Genomic DNA, 22124 nt, shown 5'->3' on the forward strand with positions numbered 1-22124 from the left:
CCTGAGTCAAATATATCACAAATAACAGTCATATATACACACATACCCTGAGACTCATGAGTGTACACATACACAGTATCTCACAGACATGCAAAACCATACACACACACACACACACACACACACACACACACACAAGTCTTATACAGTCCCCTAGTCACCCACAGCCATATATACAAACTGGACCTTACACACAAAGCTTTACAGCCAGAAAGGGGATCTTCCAGGGCATTGCACTAGATTTGGGTGTCTGCATGTATGGACATCTAGTCTAACTTGTACTTGAGCAACACTTCAGACAAATCACCTTCTAGTTTCCACATAAAGATTTCCAATGATAAAGAACTCATTACCTCCCAAGAAAGCATATTCTCTTTTCAACAACCAGCTTTATTAGGAGGTTTTTTGTCTCACAGAATTGAAATCTGTTCTTCTGCAACTTTTTGCCACTGTCTTTCTGCAAATTCATCCATTTAAGTTCAGCCAAAACAAGTATTTTTAGTCACACACAGACACATTCACTAGCCAACCCAATTCAATAAACCTTTATTAAGTGTCTACTATGTATCAGGCATTGTGTTAAGTAAAAAATGAAAAGTCAGTACCTGCCCTCAAAGAATTTACAATCTAATGGGGGAGACAACATACAAAAAGAAATGAGATGGGGGATAAAGGGAGGGATGGTTAAGCAGGGGTTCCTGGTACAGGGACATCTTTTTTGTGTGTTGAAACCAGACAGAGGAGCAAATGCAAAACGAAGTGAACTGACAGTCCACTCTCTAGCCTCCCCTGTATAAGGGAAAGAATAGGGAATAATTAGATACACTGTTTTCCAGTCCTCCAAACATAGAGGAAAAGAGTCTGAGGGAGGTGATGTCAATCAATGCTTAAGTTAGCAGCAAGAAGTGATGTTTTTATGCAAAGGGACATCTTATTCTGTGAAGATGAAACCAAGGAGGGTAGCAGGTGCAAAATGGATACATACACACACACACACACACACACACACACACACACAGATTGGATCCCAGCTTTTGCCTTAGATTGGAGTAATGAGCAAAGAGTACAAAGCCCTGGGAGAAGTCATTGGGAATATATTTAGTTCTTGATCGGAATCCATAAGTATCTTAGAAAAAGAAGAAATTAATGAACCAAAATTAGAATGGAGAGTGAGGAAGTTTCTCTAACTCATACAAATATAGGATATAGGAAAACTAGAGAGGAATCCCGGACGTCTGACCTAGGCAATGAAGGGGATAGTGATGATCTTCCTTTAATTTATTGTGGAGACTGTTTTCTTTTCTCTTTTAAATAAAAGATTTGAATGAAGGCATTGATGGCATTGGATGCCAAAGTCAGAATACAAAAGGAACTTGACAAGGCTAAAATATTGATCTGAATCAAAGGAGTTTAACTACAAAAGGGATAAATGTAAAGTCTCACATTTGGTTAAAAAATCAACTTCACAAATATAAAAGGGGATAGGCAGGGCTAGGAAACAGTTGATTTAAAAAATGTGAGGGCATTTTAGTAGATTTCAAGTTCGATATGAATTAATCTGTACCGTCTCCTTGATACTTATTGCATTTGTCACTGCAAACTCCAAACAGAGAAATAACCTATATAAAGAATAACTAGAAGACCAATTTGGGTAGACTATAGAGTTCATGAAGAGAAAAATGTGCAAAAAACTTGGAAAAGCAGGCTGAAGCCTAGTTTAAATGTTAATCAGAGGAGTTTCTTTTTATTTGAGAGGCAATAGAGAGTCACTGTTGTTTTGTGAGCAGAGGAATGATATGGTCAGAACTGTGCTTTAGAAATGTCACTTTGCCTGTCTATCTGTCTGTCTGTCTGTCTATCTATCTATCTACTTATTTAGCTTAGTTCTTTTTGTGATGGCAAACAATTGGAAATTGAGGGAATATCCATCAATTGAGGAATGACTGAACAAGTTGTGGTATATGATTGTGATAGAATACAATTATGCTATATGAAATGATGAACAGATGGTTTCAGAAAACCTGAACTCACATGAACTGATGCAAAGTAAAGTGAGCTGGATCAAGAGACCATTGTACACAATAACAGCAAAATTACATGATGATAAACTATGAATGACTTAGCTATTCTCATCAACACAACGATCCAAGACAATTCCAAAGGACTTATGATGAAAAATGCTATTCACTTCCAGAGAAAAAATTGATGGAGTCTGAATGCAGATGAAAGCATACTTTAAAAAACCTTTATTTTTCTTATGTTTTTTGGTCTGTGCTTTCTTTTATAACATGGCTAATGTGAAAATAAGTTTTGTATGACTGCACATGTATAATCTTTATCAAATTGCTTGCCTTTTCAAGGAGGGGAGAGGGAGAGAAGGGAGGGAGAGAATTTGGAGCCCAAAATTAAAATGTCAACTGTAATTGGGTAAAATAAAATATAAAAATTAAAAAAAATAAATGTCACTTTGGCATCTGTGAGGAGAAGGGGTTAGAGCATAGATAAACTGTATTTAAATTAGGAAAACTGTTATAATGATTCATGAAAGAGGTGATGAGGACCTGAACTAAGTTGGTGACTATGTAAGTGGAGAACAGAGAATGGATGTGAGACGAAATGTGAAAGTAGAAACAGGACTTGGCAACTGATTTTGGAAATGAAAAAGAGTGAAGAGTTGAGGTTGACTCTAAAGTTTCCAGCCTTAGTGACTGGAAGGATGGAAGTATCCTAGAGGGAAGTTTGAGAAAGGAGTAATTTGGGGTATGGGAAAATAATGAGTTTTATTTTGGATGTACTGAGTTTAAGATATCTAAAGGACATCCAGTTAGTAATGTTAGTTAGCTGATAATTCAAGATTAAAATCAAGAAATAGATTAAGGCTATATTTGGATCTGTGAATCATCTGTATAATGATGATAATTGCGCCAATGAGAACAAATTGTGTTGTTAAGAATAGAGAGGGGGAAAATGACCCAGAACAGATTGAAATCTACCTAATCTGGATAGGTAGAGTCCCTGATATACTACTTACTCTGGGTTCCCTTGTGAAAATTTAAAAATTAAACAAAACGCAACTTTGACCATCCATTTTTTGTGGTTTGAAGTGTATAGTAAAAAGGGGAATATGGAGAAGAAGAAATCAGGTATAGGAATTGGGCATTAAGATATGGTTTCAATGACAAGGAATGGGAAAAGAGTAGGTAATGAAGTCTAAGTGAAATAATTTCATAAAGTGTTGAGAATAGCAGTCAGAAGCAGAATCACAGAAATAGTAGAACAACCCTCTCTCTCAATCTGGAATTGAACAATAACCTCTTCTATGAGTTTTCTAATAAATGGTACTCCAACTGTGCCGAGGTGAGCACCCATAATCACTGCTACTGGAGAGGCTAAGGCTTGTAGAGCTCTTGAGCCTTGAGGTTCTAAAGTGCGGTAGGCTAAGCTGATCTGTTGTCTTCAGTAAGTTCAACACCAATGTGGTGAACCTCTGAAGAGAGGGGCTGCCAGGCTGCTTATTGAGGGATAAACTAGCACACAGTAGGTCAAAATATCTATACTGATCAGTTGGGTCCATGAATGGCCACTATACTTTTTAGATTGGGTGAGATAGAAAGGCCCACTCTCAAAACAAACAAATAGACAAAAATTCACACTTAAAAACAGATGGCCTTTAGCTTTGAGAACAATGAGGAACTCATTACTTCTGAGGTGGGCTATTCCATTTTACCATTCTAATAATATGTCTTACATCAACAGGTATCCCTTTCACATCTTGACTTTTCCTATCCTAGTTTTGATATATTGTAGATCAACATAAAATATTAAATGAGAATTTTGGGGGGAGTTTTATGGAAACCGTAAACAACACCAAAAAGTCAGCAGATGACACAGCACCTATGACCAAATATTTAACCCAAATTTTATAAGGTACTATAAACACTCCATAAAAGAAAAAGGGAAAAAAAGTCAGATTTCTTCTCTTGTATGAAGGGAGAGACAAATTTATTTTTTATTTTTAAAAAATAATAATAGCTTTTTATTTTTCAAAATATATGCAAAGATAATTTTCAACATTTACCCCTGCCAAACCTTGTGCTCCAAATTTTTTTCCCTTCCTTTCTATCTCCTCTCTTCCCTAAATAGCAAGCAATCTAATATAGGTTAAATACATGCAGTTCTTCTAAACATATTTCCACATTTATCATACTGAATAATGTGAATGAAAAAGAGTGAAGAGTTGAGGTTGACTCTAAAGTTTCCAGCCTTAGTGACTGGAAGGATGGAAGTATCCTAGAAGGAAGTTTAAGAAAAGGGTAATTTGGGGTATAGGAAAATAATAAGTTTTATTTTGGATGTACTGAGTTTAAGGTAAAAGAAAAAATAAAATCAAAAAGAGAAAGAAAAAACAAGCAAGCAAAGAACAACAACAACAAAAAGGTGAAAATACTATGTTGTGATCCATATTCAGTCCCCATGGTCCTCTCTCTTAGTGTAGATGTCTCTTTCCATAACAAAGATATTGGAGTTTAAAAAAAATTTTTTATGTGGATTTTCCAGATCAGGGGCATCCCTAACCCCAGTAATATAGAAAAAAAAATAACTATTGTGGACACTGGATTAAACAAAACAAATTGAATCTCTCTTTACAAGGCAGTTAGATGGTAGAATGGATAGTAGAATGAATTGAAGTCAAGAAAACTTGAGTTCAGATTCTGCCTCAGAAACTTTCTAGCATCTTTAATTTTTTAAGTCAGTCTTCATGTGACGCAGTACATTCTCCTGATAGAATAGAAACTCCTCAAGGGTAGGGGCTATTTCATTTTTGCTTTTATATACCCAATGCCTAACACAGTATCTGGTATAAAGTAGGTGCTTAATAAATTTTTATTGATTAACTGACTAATTGATTGGTGATCTCTAGTCATATTGCCTCCTTGTTACCACACCTGCAGACCTACTGATAAAATGAAGTAGTTATATATACAAAATTTGCATATTTGGGAGAATAATAAATGCACAGAATAAACAGATAGAATTGAATACTGTACAATTTTTCAGATGTGATCTGATAGAATAGTATAGATAAACTATTTCTTTTCCCATTGAAGGCCTCTATCAATACAGAATTGAAAAATAGTGAGCAAAAAGAAAGTTGCAACTAGTGGTCCCTCAAAGAGGAGCTGAATTTCCCTTCTTCCAACCTTTGCTAATGAGCAAAGCCCCAAAGCCAGATTCAGTGTCCTCTCTGGAACTATGCCACAGACTTCCCCAGGCTGACTCTTACCAACTCCGAGATTTTACTCCTTCTCTCATTCTATCCATACCCCCAGCTCTGTACCAATGTCTTTGTAGAAGTCAGTGTATTAACTCTGCACACACACACACACACACACACACACTCACACATGCTCAGATTCTTATGAACATTGGACATTTATTCAATCTGTTTGGTGGATGCAGGAATGTCTCCCCCCAATAAACCTGTCTTATCTAAGATCCTGAAGATGCTCTGAGTACTTGTCTATGTGTACATGTGTGTACATGTACATATGTACATGTGTATTTGGGATGTCAGGGGTGGGGCATCCATCTGTGGAGAGAAAAGGATGTTTAGCAGCTCAAGGGCTTTTTTATTCTGTTCTTGAGCTGCTGAAGCAATTTTTTCAACCTGTTCAACTATATTGTTCTATAGAGTGTGGGCAGGCTAGGTTTGTGTTTCATTTAAACAGAAAGAAATATAGACACTACTTGAGCTGGGAAGTAAGATCTATGTTTTTGGCAGATAATATAAGATAGCATACATAAAAAGCACTGATTCTGCAGTAAAAGACCAGAGTTCAAATGCTGAATTTGATGCTACCTGTAGAACTTGGAACAAGTCATTTGATTTTCCTGCCCTCCCCATTTCCTCATCTGTCCATTTTTTGAGGGGAGGGGACATACTAGATGGTTTCTAAATTCCCTTTCAGTATTTCATTTTTGATACTATGAAATGTTGAATGTCACTTTGGTAGCTATGTAGGAGAAGGACTGAAAAGGAGAGAGAATGGTTCAAGGGAGACCGTAGTCCAGGTGAAAAATGAACAGGACTTAAACTAGGGTGCTGCCTCTGTGTGTGGAGAAAAGAGGGCAGATTTTAGAGATAAGGTTTGGAATACAAACTCTATTTGTATGTGTGGATGTGGGGAAGATGGCCACTTAGCTTGTGTGTCAGTGAAAGCAGTACCCAGCCCAATGAAGAAGTTTCATCCTCTCTCAGATATGAACTCTACCCACTACTCACATATATATCCCCTTGATTCTAGGTCTTATCAACAGCCCCTTAGACTGCTGCAAAGACCTCTTAATGGGCTTCCCTGCCTCTCCTCCCTACTCTAGTCCATTTTACAACTCAGGCCAATGTGATTTTTCTTAATCATAGATCTGACCGTGTCATTCTCCTGCTAAGTAAACTCCATAGCTCCCTATCGCCTCTAGGCAGAGATATAAATTTCTGTTTAGTTTTAGTTTTTAAAATCCTTCAATATTTATAGCTTCATTATATATTATTTCCCCTTCAGCTAGAGAGGCCTTCTTTCTGTTTCTCACATATGACATGCCATCTCTCATTTCCAGGTCTTTATACTGGTCCTTTCTTACATACTCTCTCCTTGACTAAACCTCATAGACTCCTTCTCTCCTCAAAACACAGATCAGTATGTAGAAACATGAAGCCTCTCTTGATCCCATCAATTGTTAGTGCCTTGCCTCCCAAACTAATAGTAATTTGTGCAGTGTCTGTGTGCCACACACTGTGCTAAGTGGTTAACAAATTTTATGTCATCTGATCCTCACAACAACCCTGAAAAGTAGGTACTATTATTATCCTCATTTTACAATTAAGGAAATTGAGGCAGACTTGCTGAGAGTCAGACAGTAAATATCTAAGGCAGAATTTGAATTCAGATCTTGTTGACTGCAGTCCAATACCCTATCCACTATGCCATCTAATTTATTTAACTACTTTTTATTCTAAATAGACTTATGTAATCCAGGGTTCAGATAAGACTCTCCTTATTCGTGGAAAGTTACTTGATATTTTGCTCTCTGAAAGATAAATGAAATTAGTAAGAATTTGAGAGAGAAGAGTTCATTTATTAACTTCAAGCCTTAAGAGATGATATAAGGTTCCAAGTTCTTTTCAGGGAGAGGCCTCCAGAAGGAAAGAAAAGACTTTTAGAAGTTGACATGTAGAGAAGTCAGTCTCTTGACATGTCCATGATTTTCATATTAAAGGTTTGGGGAATTTCCCTTGGGGCTCCAAAGAAGGCCCTCTCTCAGAGAGAAAATACTATATTATAATTCTATCTGTTCCTAGCATAAGGGAATTATTATTAAGATCAGTACTTTTTTCTGGTAATCCTTTACTAGAAAAGGAATGTCCATGCTATATCCAAATGTTTGATTTCCTTTGCACCAAATTCTAGTTACACAAAGACCATCACACATAATGAATAGAGAATAACTCCATTTATACAAGCAAACAGCAAATAGATTAAAATACATTAATAATAGAGTAAATTATCTTTCCTACTTGAAGTATGATGGAAGAGACAGAGACAGAGATAGGAAGAGGAAGAAAAATAGGGAAAGGAATAGAGGGACTAGAAAGAGACAGTACTGAGGGAGAGGAAGAGAGAGACAGAAATAGAGACAGACAGACAGACAGATAGATAGAAACAGAGAGACAGAGATAGAGATGCTGATCCAAGGGAAATTCCCCAAACCTTCTTTGTATTCTGAGACCTAGCAGAGTGCCTGGCATGTAACATAAAAATTTTAAATCGGCTGAAATTGTTGGAGATTCCATATTTTACAAAGAATTTTGCATCCATTATCTCTTTTGACCCTCATGAACACTTTGTATTAGAAAGTATTTAATAAATACCTACTGATTTGCTGATTAAAATAAGCATAATGCCATATCTCCACCTTCTTACAGCAGAAAGATGACTACATCTAAAAGTAGGCTTTTAAAATACCATTTTAATTATTTCTTGTGTTAAAATCTTGTTTTTTAATTTGGAACTATGCCCAAAGGGCTATCAAACTCTGCCTACCCTTTGATCCAGCAGTGTTTCTACTGGGCTTATATCCCAAAAAGATCTTAAAGAAGGGAAAGGAACCCACATGTGCAAAAATGTTTGTGGCAGCCCTTTTTATAGTGGCAAAAAACTGGAAACTGAGTGGATGCCCATCAATTGGAGAATGGCTGAATCAGTTATGGTATATGAGTGTTATGGAATATTATTGTTCTGTAAGAAACAACCAGCAGGATGATTTCAGAGAGGCTTGGGGAGACTTGCATGAACTGATGCTGAGTGAAATGAGCAGAATCAGGAGATCATTGTACACGGCATTAACAAAATTATACAATGATCAATTCTGATGGACGTGGCTCTTTTCAATAGTGAGATGATTGAGACCAATTCCAACGATCTCGTAATGAAGAGAGCCATTTACACCCAGAGAGAGGACACTGGGAACTGAGTGTGGATCACAACATAGCGTTTTTATTCTTTTTGTTGTTAGTTGTTTACATTTTATTTTCTTACTCATTTTTTCCTTTTTGATCTGAGTTTTCTTGTGCATCAAGATAATTATATAAATATAAATACATATATTGGATTAAACATATATTTTAACATGTTTAACATATATTGGATTACTTGCCATCTGGGGGAGGGAAAGGGGAAAATTTGAAACACAAAGTTTTTCAAAGGTCAATGTTGAAAAATTATCTATGCATATATTTCGAAAATAAAAAGCTTTAATTCAAAAAAAATCTTTTTAGGTGTGTGATATACAATCCATTAAAACTCTCTGAGTCTCAGTTTTTTCACCTGTAAAATGGAGATGTTAGTTTTCATTCTACCTACTTCACAATGTGCTTGTGAAGGTCAAAAGAAAAATGGATGGAAAGCTCTTTGTGAAATGTAAGTCTTTAGACAATCCCATCAATTATACAATTTTTATTATTATTAATGATCACGATGAGGGACAGGGATAGGATGAACAGAAATTCCATTTGAGAAACTGGGCAAGGGCAGAAAGAATTATGATTTGATTCAGATTGAAGGGACTGAATAGGCTCACAAAAAGCGAATCAGTTAGTCACAGATTGAGAGCAACCATAGAATAATAATAACTCCCATTTCTATAGTGCTTTACAGTTTATTAATCATTAATTGAAATAGCTCCCATTTCTATAGCACTTTAAGGTTTATAAAGCATTTCCCTCATAATAGTAGTGCTGGAATTCTTTTTATCCTGGGATTTCACTGGTGTGGGCAACACTCCCATGAGGTAACTCCTACTAAAGCAGAACTCAACTGTTTTTCATCCTAGTCTTAAAGAATTGCAGGGGGCACTCAGAGGTTAAGAGATTTGTTCGGGATAACTAGGATATGGCAGAAATGGGACAAGGAAATCAAGTCATGCTTTGAGACCAGGTCTCTACTCATATTCCAAATCAAACGGATAATATTTGCAAAAGCACTTTGTTCAGTGCCTGACACATGGTGGCTACTTAAAAAATATTTGTTCCCTCCTTCCCCCTTTCTCTTTCTTGAGTTTTACGATTATTTTTCCTATTTTTTAGATGAGGTAACTAAGGCCAAAAAGTTCCCTTTCCAAAGTCTCTCTGCTAGTAAGTATTTTTGTTGTTGTTTAGTTGATTAGCCACGTCTGACTCTTTGTGACACCATTTGGGTTTTCTTGGCAAGATTTCTTCCTGTTACATCATGTTTTCTCTCAGAGGAGATTAGGTGAAGAAGTCTCTTAATAATCAGCTGAATCTTCATCAGTTTGCCTCCTAGTCTTTCTCCAACTCTTCTAAAGTACAGTTTGGCAAGGGCATCAAGACATAAAGGCAGAAGGCATGTAAGTTTGATAACTTATTAGCCCATTGCCTGGAGCCTAGAGCATAAAGTGAAGCATTATAAAATAAGACTGGAAATATGGATTGGAACTAAAGTACATGGGATGTTGAATATCAGAAGTAGGAGGCTGACCTTAATTCCATCAGTGATAGGGAGCTTATGAAAAGTGTAAAGCATATTAATGTCCTGACTAGATCCATGCAGAAGAAAGATGTGTCTGGCAGCCTAGGAGTATTTATTGGAGAGACATAGAACATTAAGAGGTCACTAAAATGATCTAATGAGTTTGTTCTGTGCCAATTGGAAATAGTGGGAAATAGTCAATGAGAGGAAGATGGGATAAAGTTCTAGAATAAATCTGGAGGAAAATGATGTGAAGAGTGAGTGACTTAGAAATCTGCCATTTGAAGATACTGGAGATGTTTGATTTGGTGAAGAAAGAAGATTTAGCCAGGTGGGATAGAGTCACTATTTTCACATGTTTGAATCTCTTTAAGTAAGATTAGCCTTGTTTTGCTTCATCCTAGAGAACAGAATTAGGAGCCATGAGTGAAAACTGAATGGTACCTATCATGCCCTTCCTGATTTTTGTTATCTCTGGAACTTTGGTTCACATGAGGAAACACTTCCTAACATCTGGAGCTGTCCAGAGGAATGAACTGCCATGGGAGATAGAATCCTCGAAGTACAGCTATTGAGTCTCTAGTAGGGGATGCTCACCCCACCTCACATCTAGAGAATGATATACATCCTGAGCCTGGGTAGCTGTGGAATACTGCTTCCCTTTTTCCTGCTCATATTGTCTCAATTCCAAAAAAACAAAAACAAAAACAACTCTCTGCCTTAAAGGCCAAATCTGTGATTGCAAAGTAAGTTAAAAAAAACAAACAAAACCAAAACACATTGTCTCAACTCTAGAACAAATATTAGGTACACAGGATAGTTGCATAAAGGAGCTTTGGCAATTTAATGAGAAAAGCATGATTTCTCCTACTGTTTCTCTTCCAGGCCATCAAAAAAGAATTATTCTCAGACTTAAGAAAGCACAGAATCCGATCCCTGTAGTTCCCCTAGTAGAAGGTTCCTGAACAAATTTTGTTGCAGTTGAAATAATTTTCTTCTTTTTGTTTTTGATACATGTGCTGAGGGTATACCCTGGAGGAGCCTGATAAGGGCCTTCTGTCCTTTTTGATTAGGTGGGAATATGCTGTTCCCAGGTACCCCTTTTAACACCACATTAATATGATTGCTGAATTCATGGTCAGTGAATAGACCTGAGCTATACCTTTGCACTTAGCCTTGCAAAGAGAGATCACAGACATCTTCATGGAGCTAGAAAATAACTTTTCCCAGCTGATAAGAGGAGCATGATGTCCTCAATTCTGTTTTCATTCCCAGACCCACCCTCTAGTTTAAGGTCTTCTCAAAAAGAAGGGCTAACAAAGACTTGGATTTATTTCTTTGGGAGGAAAGCCTGTGCATTTTTCAAGGCCATCTCAAGGGATTCTATGTCCCCAGAGAGGGCAGTGAGCCAAGGCAGGGTGGAATGATGAAGAGTTCCTGGACCACGTTGGAATCTGAACAAAAGAACAAGGCAATAGCAGTGGATTGGCACTGGCAGGGCAATGGAGGAGCTTCTACAACTTGGACCTAAAAGAGGAGTCTTAACTAAGTGGGAGCTGGAGCTATGGCGCAGTAAGGGGGTGAGCTGTGATGTGGAGGAATAAACGTGCTTCACCCTTTACTAGTTCTGTGAGTTATGTGGGTGATGCATAACTGGAAGGAGAGCAATACTCTTGATTCTTCGTGTACTCCCCTTGTTGGGAATGTAGAAGCCTCAGCTACAAAATTGGGCTTTAAGTGTGGAGTGCTGGAAAGGTTTTGTGGGACTCAACAAAGAGAAGGGGATTCTGTCTTTATGTTCTTTTTTTCTTGGACTATTGAAATTTATAAATGTTTACCTTATTATGTACTTAGAAAACCTCCCAAAGCAATACAAAACACAGATTTGTGATTTTCTACCTCTGCTTTCTATATTTGGAAATATTCATGTTTGTGATGCTTGTCAAGTTAAAAATAACCAAATAACCCTCCCCTTTCTGATGTTAAATGACAGCATCCTTGCCTACAAAGTGACTAACTTGGATGGAAGATAGTTATGGCATGTACATGAATATGTCTTCATTGTCTATGGAGTTAGATTTCAATCTTTTTCATTTTCTATTTTTGAAAAATAAATTTCTATTCCATGTCAGACTTACTGTAAGCTTTAGTACTTGCATGGGAGCTGATTTTTTCTTTTTTTTGTGAAGATTTAGACACGAACTTGGGTTCTTAGGGATGGGACATGAGACAAAAAGAGAGACTATGTGCAAAACTCTCCAAGTTGGTTCTGATCCATTGTAAACCTGGGACTTTGGTTCTGGGTCATGGCTATAAATAGTTTTGATAGGTTGGTTGGTCGTTGTCCTTCATTGTCAAAGAGAACCAAAATGACATCACTATGTTGGAGTTGAGGTACAGTGTGTCTGACTCTGACTGTTCAGATCATTATGAGCTCAGAAGGCTCTACCATAGGTCAAGAACAAATGGTCTATATGGACATTTAGAGTGGAGATGTCTCTCAATTTGTGCATCTTATGCTTCTTTTGAGCTACTAAAATCCTGCATTACTCATAGAACACAACACCTTCTTTGATGAGGGCAGACCATGCTGAACAGACTTTCCAGCATCTCCAATGTCATACAACTAATTCCAAAGCTTTTCTGAGTGTCCTTGTATTGTTACTTCTATATCTATGTGAGCACTTGCCTTCTATGAGCTCTCTGAAAAATAGTCTTTCTGGCAAACATACATACATTTGGCATCAAAAAAACATGGCCAACCCATTGAGGTGGAGTTTGAATGTTTGGCAACTTAGCTTTAAAAAGGGAACTCAGTGTCCAGTACCTTATTTTGCCAAGTGATCTACAGAGTCTTCCTAACACAATTCAAATAGAAGTGATTTAGTTTCTCAGCATGGAGCTGGTATACTTATAGGCATATAACAATGAGGTCAGTACAATGATTTTGTAGTTTGGTAGGCAGTCTGATACTTCTTTTCTCCCACACTTTCATTTGAAGCCCCCCAAACACTGAGTTAGTCCAGAAACTCCAAGTCAATCTTATCAGTTATGTACATTACTGGAAAATATACTGCTAAGGTAAGTGAACCTAACCACAGCATCCAATAGTTCTCCAGGTGCTGTAATCAATAGTTCCATATGTCTACATGGCACAGTGGATAGAGCACTGGATTGGAATCAGAAGATTCATTTCTCTGACTTCAAATTTGGCTTCAGACACTTACTAGTTGTGTGACCCTGAGAAAATCATTTAACCCTGTTTGCCCCAGTTTCTTCATCTGTAAAATGGGCTGGAGAAGGAAATGGAAAACTATTCCATTATATTTCTAATAGCATGACACAGAATCTTAGCACTAGGAAGGGACCTCAGGAGGCATTATTTTTCAACCCATACTGTCCCAATAAGTGATTATTCAACATCTTAGAGATGTTGTTGGAAAATACTTCTTATGTTATCATGATTTTATCATTATGTTAAAAAGAAAGGAAGATTGAAAAAAGAGAAAGAAGGAAAGAAGGAAGAAAGAAATGAAAGAAGGAAGGGAAGGAGGGAGGATAGGAGAAAGGAAAAGAAGGAAGGAAGGAAAGAAGGAAGGGAGGAGGAAGGAAGGAAGGGAGGAAGGAAGGAAGGAAAGAAGGAAGAAATGAAAGAAGGAAGGGAGGGAGGGCAGAAGGAAGGTAAACAAGGAAGGACGAAATGAAAGAAGGAAGGGAGGGAGGGCAGGAGGAAGATAAACAAGGAAGGAAGGAAGGAAGGAAGAAATGAAAGAAGGAAGGGAGGGAGGGCAGGAAGAAGGGAAAGAAGGAAAGAAAGAAGGAAGAAAGGAAAGAGGGAGGGAGGGAGGACACAAGCATTTATTAGATGCCTCCTATGTTTCAGGAACTGTACTAAGAACTTTTACAAATATTATCTCATTTGATCTTCACAACAACCCTGGGAAGTAGATGCTATTATTAGCCCCATTTTACAGCTGAAGAAAAGTCCAATGTTATATGGTATCAGCAGGATTTAAGCATTAGAAACTTTTTCTTATGTTGAGACTAAATTATTTTTCTACAGTCTCCACCCAACTGAAACATGTTAGCTGTCTTTAAGTAATAGGAGGAGGTCCTGGAAGAAAGATTAGCCTTCTTCTACTTGGCCCTAGAGGGCAGAACGAGGAACAACGGGCAAAAACTCCAGAAAAGCATATTTTGACACAATTAAGGGGGAAAAAAACTACCTAATAATCAAAGCTGTTTCAAAGAAGAATTGACTGCCTTGGTAAATACTGGGCTGGTTCTCACTAGAGGGCTGTGGAAAGGTGACAACTTGCCAGGGATCACTAAATCTCTGGATCACAGATTTAGAGCTGGAAGGGACCTCAGTGGTCATCTACTCAAACCCCTGCACAATAAGAATTTCTACTATATCACACCATAAAAGCAATTGTATAGCTTCTTTTGAATCTCTATTCCATTTAGAGGGATTTCTCATTGTTAGAAAGTCTTTTCTGATACGCAGCCTAAATTATCCTCCTCACAATGTTCACCCAGGGCTTCTAGTTCTGTTTTCTGGGCCAAAGAGAATGTGTCCAATCCCTCCTCCACCTGCATTGCTCCTTCCTTCAGGTACTCAGACAACTGTCCTCCTCCCCATTTCCCCAGTCTTTTCTTCTCCAGGCTAAACATGCCCAGTTCCCTCCAATGATCTCCTCCTATGGCATGGACTCAAGGCCCTTCACCCTTCTGGTTTCCCTGCTGGATGCTGTCCAGGAGATTCCTACTCAGGGACAGGTTGGGTCAGATGGCTGCCAAGAGCCCTTTCCGGGTAGGGATTCTGTCCTTCGGCGGTTCTGTGAAGACAGTGGAACTGGGAGTTAGCTGAGACAGAACATACAGGGCTTGATCATGGCAATTAGAGGGGCCCAGGATAGCAGGGGTTAAATCGCCATGGAAACAAGCATGCATTATTTACATGGTCTAATGAATAAAACATTTAAGTAGTCGGCTAATAAATTTCCCAACACAAAGCAAACTAAGCTATGATTTAAATATGTGCTGCTGATGACTCTGCCCTGAGTTATGGGGCTGAGCTCTGGGAGGCCCTGCCTGGTTTTACACCTTCATCTCTCCAACATGAAGGCACAACTTCCTTTGTCATAAATGATTTCTCCTCTACCGAACGGAGCTCACTAAATGGCAGGTGACCCCGGCCCCCAGGAAGCCAGAGCTGGGTTTGTGCCTTTGTTCCATGTGCAGCTCCAGCTGGTGTTGGGGTGTGGTGGGGTGGTGGCCACTGGGAGCCAAACTCTGCAGATGCTGTGAGGGGGGCGGTGGTGGTGGTGGAATGGAGTAAGGGGAGAGCCCTGAAAATGGCACATGAACCGCTTGGTCTTTCTTCTCCTCCTCTCTTTTCTTCTCTTCTTTCCTCCTTTCTTCTTTTCTCCTCTTTTCTTCCTTCCTTCCGTCCTTTTCCATCCCCTTTCTCGCCTCTTCCCTTCTCCATTTCCCTCCTTTATTCTCTTCTCTCCTCCTTTTTCCTTTCCTTTCCTCTTCTCTCTTCTCCTCTCTTCTCCTCTGCTGTCTGCTTTCTCTCCTTTGTTTGTCTCTATACTATTTTTAGCCCTTCTCTGTCCTCCTTGTTTTTCTTTTTCTCTATTCTCCTGCATGTCATTCCTCCCTCCCTTCTTTCTTCCTCTTTCCCCTACATTCAATGGTTTGTATATCTCACACAAATTTATTGATTTGTTAAATATCCCTTTTTATTTGAAGTTGGCCAGATTTCTGGAGGTTAAAGAAAGCAAAAGAGAGATCTGGAGACTAGAGGGGAAAGCTGTAAAGAAAAGAAATCCTAAAAACTGTCCTAGACAGAGATGAATGTGAGGATTCTTTTACCTTCCCCAGTGTGTCAAAGCGGCTGTAGATACCCTCTTATGTAACAATAAGAAAGAGCTCCCACTTCTACAAGTCTTTAAAATTAGAAATATATATATAATATATTAGAAATATATATAATATTTTTTGCTGAGGCAATTGGACTTAAGTGACTTGCCCAGGGTCATACAGCCAGGAAGTGTTAAGTGTCTTGAGGTTAGATTTGAACTCAGGTCCTTCTGATTTCTGGACTAGTACTCTATCCACTGCACCACCTAGCTGCCTCAAGGCTAGAAATACTTTCAATGCAATAGTTTTAGGATTTGGGGAGTACACATATTATTTTATATATAGATTAACTCAGGACCAGACAGGGTAATTGGGTTAGAAATTCTTTCAATGCAATAGTTCTAGGACTTAGGGAATGTACTGGCAATATTATTATTTCTATTTTATATACAGATTAACTCAGGATTAACAGATAGGGTAAGTAACTTTCTTAAGGTCACCTTACAAGTAACTATCAAAGGCAGGATTTGAATCCAGTTCTTCTAATTCTCTAAGCCTAACACTGTTTTGTTTTGCTTTCTTCCTGACCAGAAAAAGAACTGCCCTTCTGGAAAGGAAGGAAAGCTCCCTCTGGGAAGCCATATAACGAAGATATAGATACTCAGGAAAGAGAAATGATGGTAGATTAAAATAATCAGGGAAGACTTCATGAAGAAGCCGGCACTTGAGATTTCCTAGAAGAATAGGTAAGATTCACATAAGTAGACATGAAGAGGCAAGACATTCTACATCAGGGACAATAGGTAGAACATAGAGGGACATTGCTGGAATCAGTGAATTAACAAGGTTGCCTGCAAAAACTGATAGTGTGAGGGAAGATGAGAGATAAAACTAGATAAATGGGCTGAGTTCAGATTATGAAGTTGCTGAATTGCCAGGCTATGTAATAGGGACTTCATCCTTTAGATAATAGGAAGCCAGTGAAGATTTTTGATCTGTAAGGGACAGAGCAATTGGGAGTAGGCAGGGGAAAGATATAGGAGAGGAAGACAGAAATAGTGCTGAATAGGAGTTAGGAGGCCTGAGTATTAATCCAGGCTTTGCAACTAACTTGCTGAGTGACTTTGGAAAACCCAGAACTCCTCTGGAATTCATTTTCATATAAAATGAGTGGTTTTTCAACCTGCCCTTTATGAGCCTAGGAGCCACCAAGTATTATAATTGTACATGTTTTCAGAATTTTTCCAATGTATTAATCAGTTGTGCTGATTTTTTCTCTCTCTAAAAATACTACTTATCATTTGAGATGATTCTGTGGAATACAGAATGGGAAGGATAGTGTGGATTACTATGAGGACATAACCAATAAAAACTTATTAAAAGTGACATGAATGGATTATAATAGATGAATTCAAAGAATTTCTCAGGTCTAAAATTCTGTGTTCTAGGATACCTTCCATCTCTGATATCCTGTGGTGTATGTTTTAAAATTCTATTTTCTGAATTATCAGGTACTGGACCACCAGTGAAATGAATAGAGGCACAATTACATGGTAGCTTACCATTCAAATTACTAGCAGATTTGACAGAGAACTGACATTCTCACTTCTAGCATATATGGAGATCAAGGAGAACTTTGCAAAACATGAAATCTGTGTTTCTGGAAGTGTCAGATAATAGTTGTGTATGCCAAAAAAGATAGGTTGCTCTTCCTAGAAAAGAAATAGTTGAAAAGACTTCAAGAACACCTATATACTCCTAGAGTTACTAGAGCAAATGAAGGCTTCCTCAAAAGAATGGAAAAAATGCCTCAAAGGAAAAAAGAAGACAAAGAGAAAAATAATCCAAAGAGACAGGAAAATCTTAACATTGTTAGTAGGTAAAAGAATATGTCACAGAGAGGGAAGGGAACTAGTTAATAGGTATCTTTTAGAACTAGTTAATAGGGATCTTTTCTAGGAAAGGATGGGAGGTGTTCTGACTCTTTGAGTACTAAGCAGCTAAGGAAGCAGAGAAAGGGAAAAAGAATTTATTACCTATCTACTTTGTGCCAGTGCTGTGCTAAATGCTTTATAAATCTTGTTTCATTTGATAATTATAAAAATCTTGAGTGATAAGAGCCTATTGTCCCCACTTTATAGTTGAGGAAACTGAGGCAGGCAAAGTATTGAGGGATAAATGAACTTTAGAGTCTAACCCCAGCACTCTATCCATTGTGCTACTTAGCCGTCTTCAGTTTTTAGTAATGTAGAATTCTATTCATTAGGAGAAAGATCATCCAGGAGGAGTGAAAAGAAGAGACTAATAAAGGTAGTTAAGGAATCCTTGAAGTGGAATGCTGAGCTAGTATTAGCAATAGAGAGATCTCTTATCTCTCTTAGGTAGGCATTCAAATGTGTAAAAGAGCCTCTCGGGACTTGTGAAACCCATGACTCCCTAGCCTTTCTTGGTGACTCATGTGAAGACTAATGAAATCATCAAACTTTCTTTATTGCAAGGTAGGTGATTATGAAAATGCTAGGAGAGAAACTGAAGGCCTTAAACCTGAAAATGATATTTTAATTACTGGGACAGGAACTTCAGGAAGCAAAATGGCTTTAGAAAGTAAATGGTTAAGATGTTGTCTCAGAATGGAATTTGCATTTATTTTTTAACCCGGGTTTAAAATATAGGAGTGAAATGCTCTTGACCATGGATAGAGCTCTGGTAAAAATGGATTTGCTTGGAATCTTGTGAATGAAAACAAGAAGGTTTTAAATTGAAAATGTATATAAAAGGAAAAAACTACTCACATATATCCACCAAGACAGATACATAGAAAACACCAGACATTGCAGGAAGAAGAATATTAGTAGGAAGGCAAAATAATTCACAGGGGAAAATAAACCACAAATCTAGCAACAAAACTTGTGGTCTCAGATATATATTTTTATATTTATCTATCTATCTATAGATAGATATAGATATCTATCCATATATTTATATAGATAGATATCACTGTCTTTATTTGTGTATATGTTATATATATACACACATATACACATACATAATACACACAGAAAAATGCACAAAATATTTATAACAAACAAAATTTATGACATAGCCCAATGTAAAGATTTTATTTTCACCTTCTAGGTATGACTGAAACTTGGTAGGCTGAAACCTGAAACAGGAATCTGATTATGGAATGCTATTGTTCAAAAAAAAAAAAAAAACAGGCAGAGAAAAAGGAATGATAAAATAATATGGTCTATTAAGAATGTATATTTGTGCCAGGAAATCTGGATTTCTTAGCAAATACATGAAGAACAAATATGACAAAGGTTGTTTGGGAGGGAATAAGGAGGAATGAGAGTGATATTGCTATGGTAGTATGATACAGATCACATGAAGTTAGCAAAACTAGTGAAGTTGGACTTTAACTACTTCAACATAGAATGGAGTTTGTTAAAAGCAGAGCACTTGATAAAGTCTTTTTAAATTAAATCTTTTTATTTTCAAAACATATTCATAGATATTTTCAGTATTTATTCTTGCAAAACCTTGTGTTCCAAATTTTTTCTCTCTCCCTTCATCCCCTCCCCCAGATGGCAAGTAATCCAATATATGTTAAACATGTGCAATTCTTCTATACATATTTCTACAATTATTATATAGCACAAGAAAAATCAGATCAAAAAGGGAAAAATTATAAAGAAAACAAAATGCAAGCAAAACACCAACCAAAAAGTGAAAATACTATGTTGTGATCCACATTCAGTCCCCACAGCCCTCCCTCCGGGTGTAGATGTCTCTCTCCATCAGAAGACCATTGGAACTGGCCTGAATCATCTCATTGTTGGAAAGAGCCACGTCCATCAGAATTGATCATAATCTTGGTTGTTGCCATGTATAATGAGCTCCTGGTCCTGCTCATTTCACTCAGCATCAGTTCATGTAAGTCTCTCAGTCCTCTCTGTATTCATCCTGCTGGTCATTTCTTACAGAACAATAATATTTCATAATATTCATATACCACAATTTATTCAGCATTCCCCAATTGATGGGCAACCCCTCACTTTCCAGTTTCTGGCCACTACAAACAGGGCTGCCACAAACATTTTGGCACATACAAGTCCCTTCTTTAGTATCTCTTGGGGATATAAGCCCAGTAGAAACACTGCTGGATCAAAGAGTATGTACAGTTTGATAACTTTTTGAGCATAGCTCCGAATTGCTCTCCAGAATGGCTGGATGTGTTCACATTTCCACCAACAATGTATCAGTGTCCCAGTTTTCCCACATCTCCTCCAACATTCATCGTTATCTTTTCCTGTTACCTTAGCCAATCTGAGAGCTGTGTAGTGGTATCTCAGAATTGTCTTAATTAGCATTTCTCTGTTAATAAAGTCTTGATTTGTCTTCATCATAATTTCATTTTTTAAAAGTAGAGGAAGTAATAAGGGGAAATGCTATCTGATACCTTATTCTATTTATCTAGAAAGAACTGATCTCATCTCCAGTCTTTGATCACTGGCAGGAGATGAAGGGTCAGTGGCAGCAAGATGTTAGGTGGGAGCGAAGCATTGATGGGAGAAGGTGTCAGAACTCTTGAGGGTGGTGTGCAGCCCGAGTAAAGGGGTAGACATTGGTACAAAGGAAAGGGGGCAATGAGCCAGCAGACCACTACAAATAGGAAACATAGCCTTTGAGATGTTCTCCAGGGGGTGGGGGAATCCAGGACAGTGAATGGAATCCTGGACTTGGAGTGAGGAGGACCTGTGTTTAAATCAGTCATGGGCAAGTAATTTTTCACATATATAAAATGAGGAGACTGAACTAGATCCATCCCACAACTGGGATCTGATATATAGAGCATGTTAAAAGCCTTAGTGCACTAAGACTTTGGGAACGCCATATGTGTATGTGTGTATGTGTATGTGTATATATACATACATGTTTATACACACATATACAGTGACTTATCCAGTCATATGCATATGTATGCATATACACACCCCATTATACCACAAGAAGTCCCAGATGGATACATGGCCTAAACAGAAGACATCATAACAAATTTAGGGGAGAATGGAAAAAAGATGCGTTTAAGAATTATGGCTGAGAGACCTTCTTAATCAAATAAGCATACAAATTAACATAAATAGAAAATTTCTATTATAAAACATAAGAAAACTTTGATATGAATGAAATCAATATACTTAGATTAAGAAGAAAATAAGAGTTCAGGAAATTACAGCCTGCAGATGGGGGTCTTGTTTTTGTAGGATCTGGGGCTTAAGGTAATTTGTATTTAAAATGTAAAAGTCATTCTTTCAGACACAGGCTACAGGCTGAATTTGACCCTCAGGCCATACGTGCCAATCTCTGCTCCAGAATAAAAAAAAAAAATCTTTGCATTAAATATCTCTTATAAAAGTCTGACATGTAAGATTTACAGAGAATTGACACCAATATATAAGATCAAGAACTTTTCCCAAAACAATGGTCAAATGACATCAATGGTTTTCTGAAAAAGAAATGCAAATGATTCCCAACCAGAGAAGAGGCTCTCCCAAGGTAACTACTAATAAGGAAAATGCAAATTGATACAATTCTGAGGTTTTATCTCACACTCAGAAAATTGGCAAAGGTCATTGATAAAAGATGAAAAAAAAAATCAATGGTGGAAGGTGGGGAGAAATTACCGTTAATGGAGCTGTGAATTGGGTCAAGCATTCTGGAAAACACTTTGGAATTTTGCAAGAAAATTCACAAAAGTGTTCGTGCTCTTTGACCCAACAATTCCACGACTGTACATATATCCCCAAGAAGAAATGCATGCCCATCAGTCAAGTAACATTTATTTAGCACTACTACGGGCCAGATACTGAGGAAAGCAAGAAAGGCAAAAACCAGTCTTTAGTTCTCATCTAATAGGGAGATAATGTATGATACACTGGAAGTAGTCTCAGAGGGAAGACCCTGGTATTATGAGGGACTAGACATGGCTTCTTGAAAAATGGTGGGACTTTAGGTGAGATGTAAAGGAAGCCAGAGAAGGAAGGTTCACCATTATTTTTGTGATAATAAAACATTAGAAGTATAATAATACTGTTAGATTGGGAAAAGGCTGAACATATCTTGGCACAGGTGTTCAGTTGAGTATTATTTTCCATTCAAAGAAACATGGGAGAACTAAGAGCATTTGACATTGTAAAAAAATTTGTTCTT

This window comes from Antechinus flavipes, chromosome 2 (genome assembly GCF_016432865.1).
Source record: "Antechinus flavipes isolate AdamAnt ecotype Samford, QLD, Australia chromosome 2, AdamAnt_v2, whole genome shotgun sequence".
Lineage (NCBI taxonomy): Eukaryota > Metazoa > Chordata > Mammalia > Dasyuromorphia > Dasyuridae > Antechinus > Antechinus flavipes.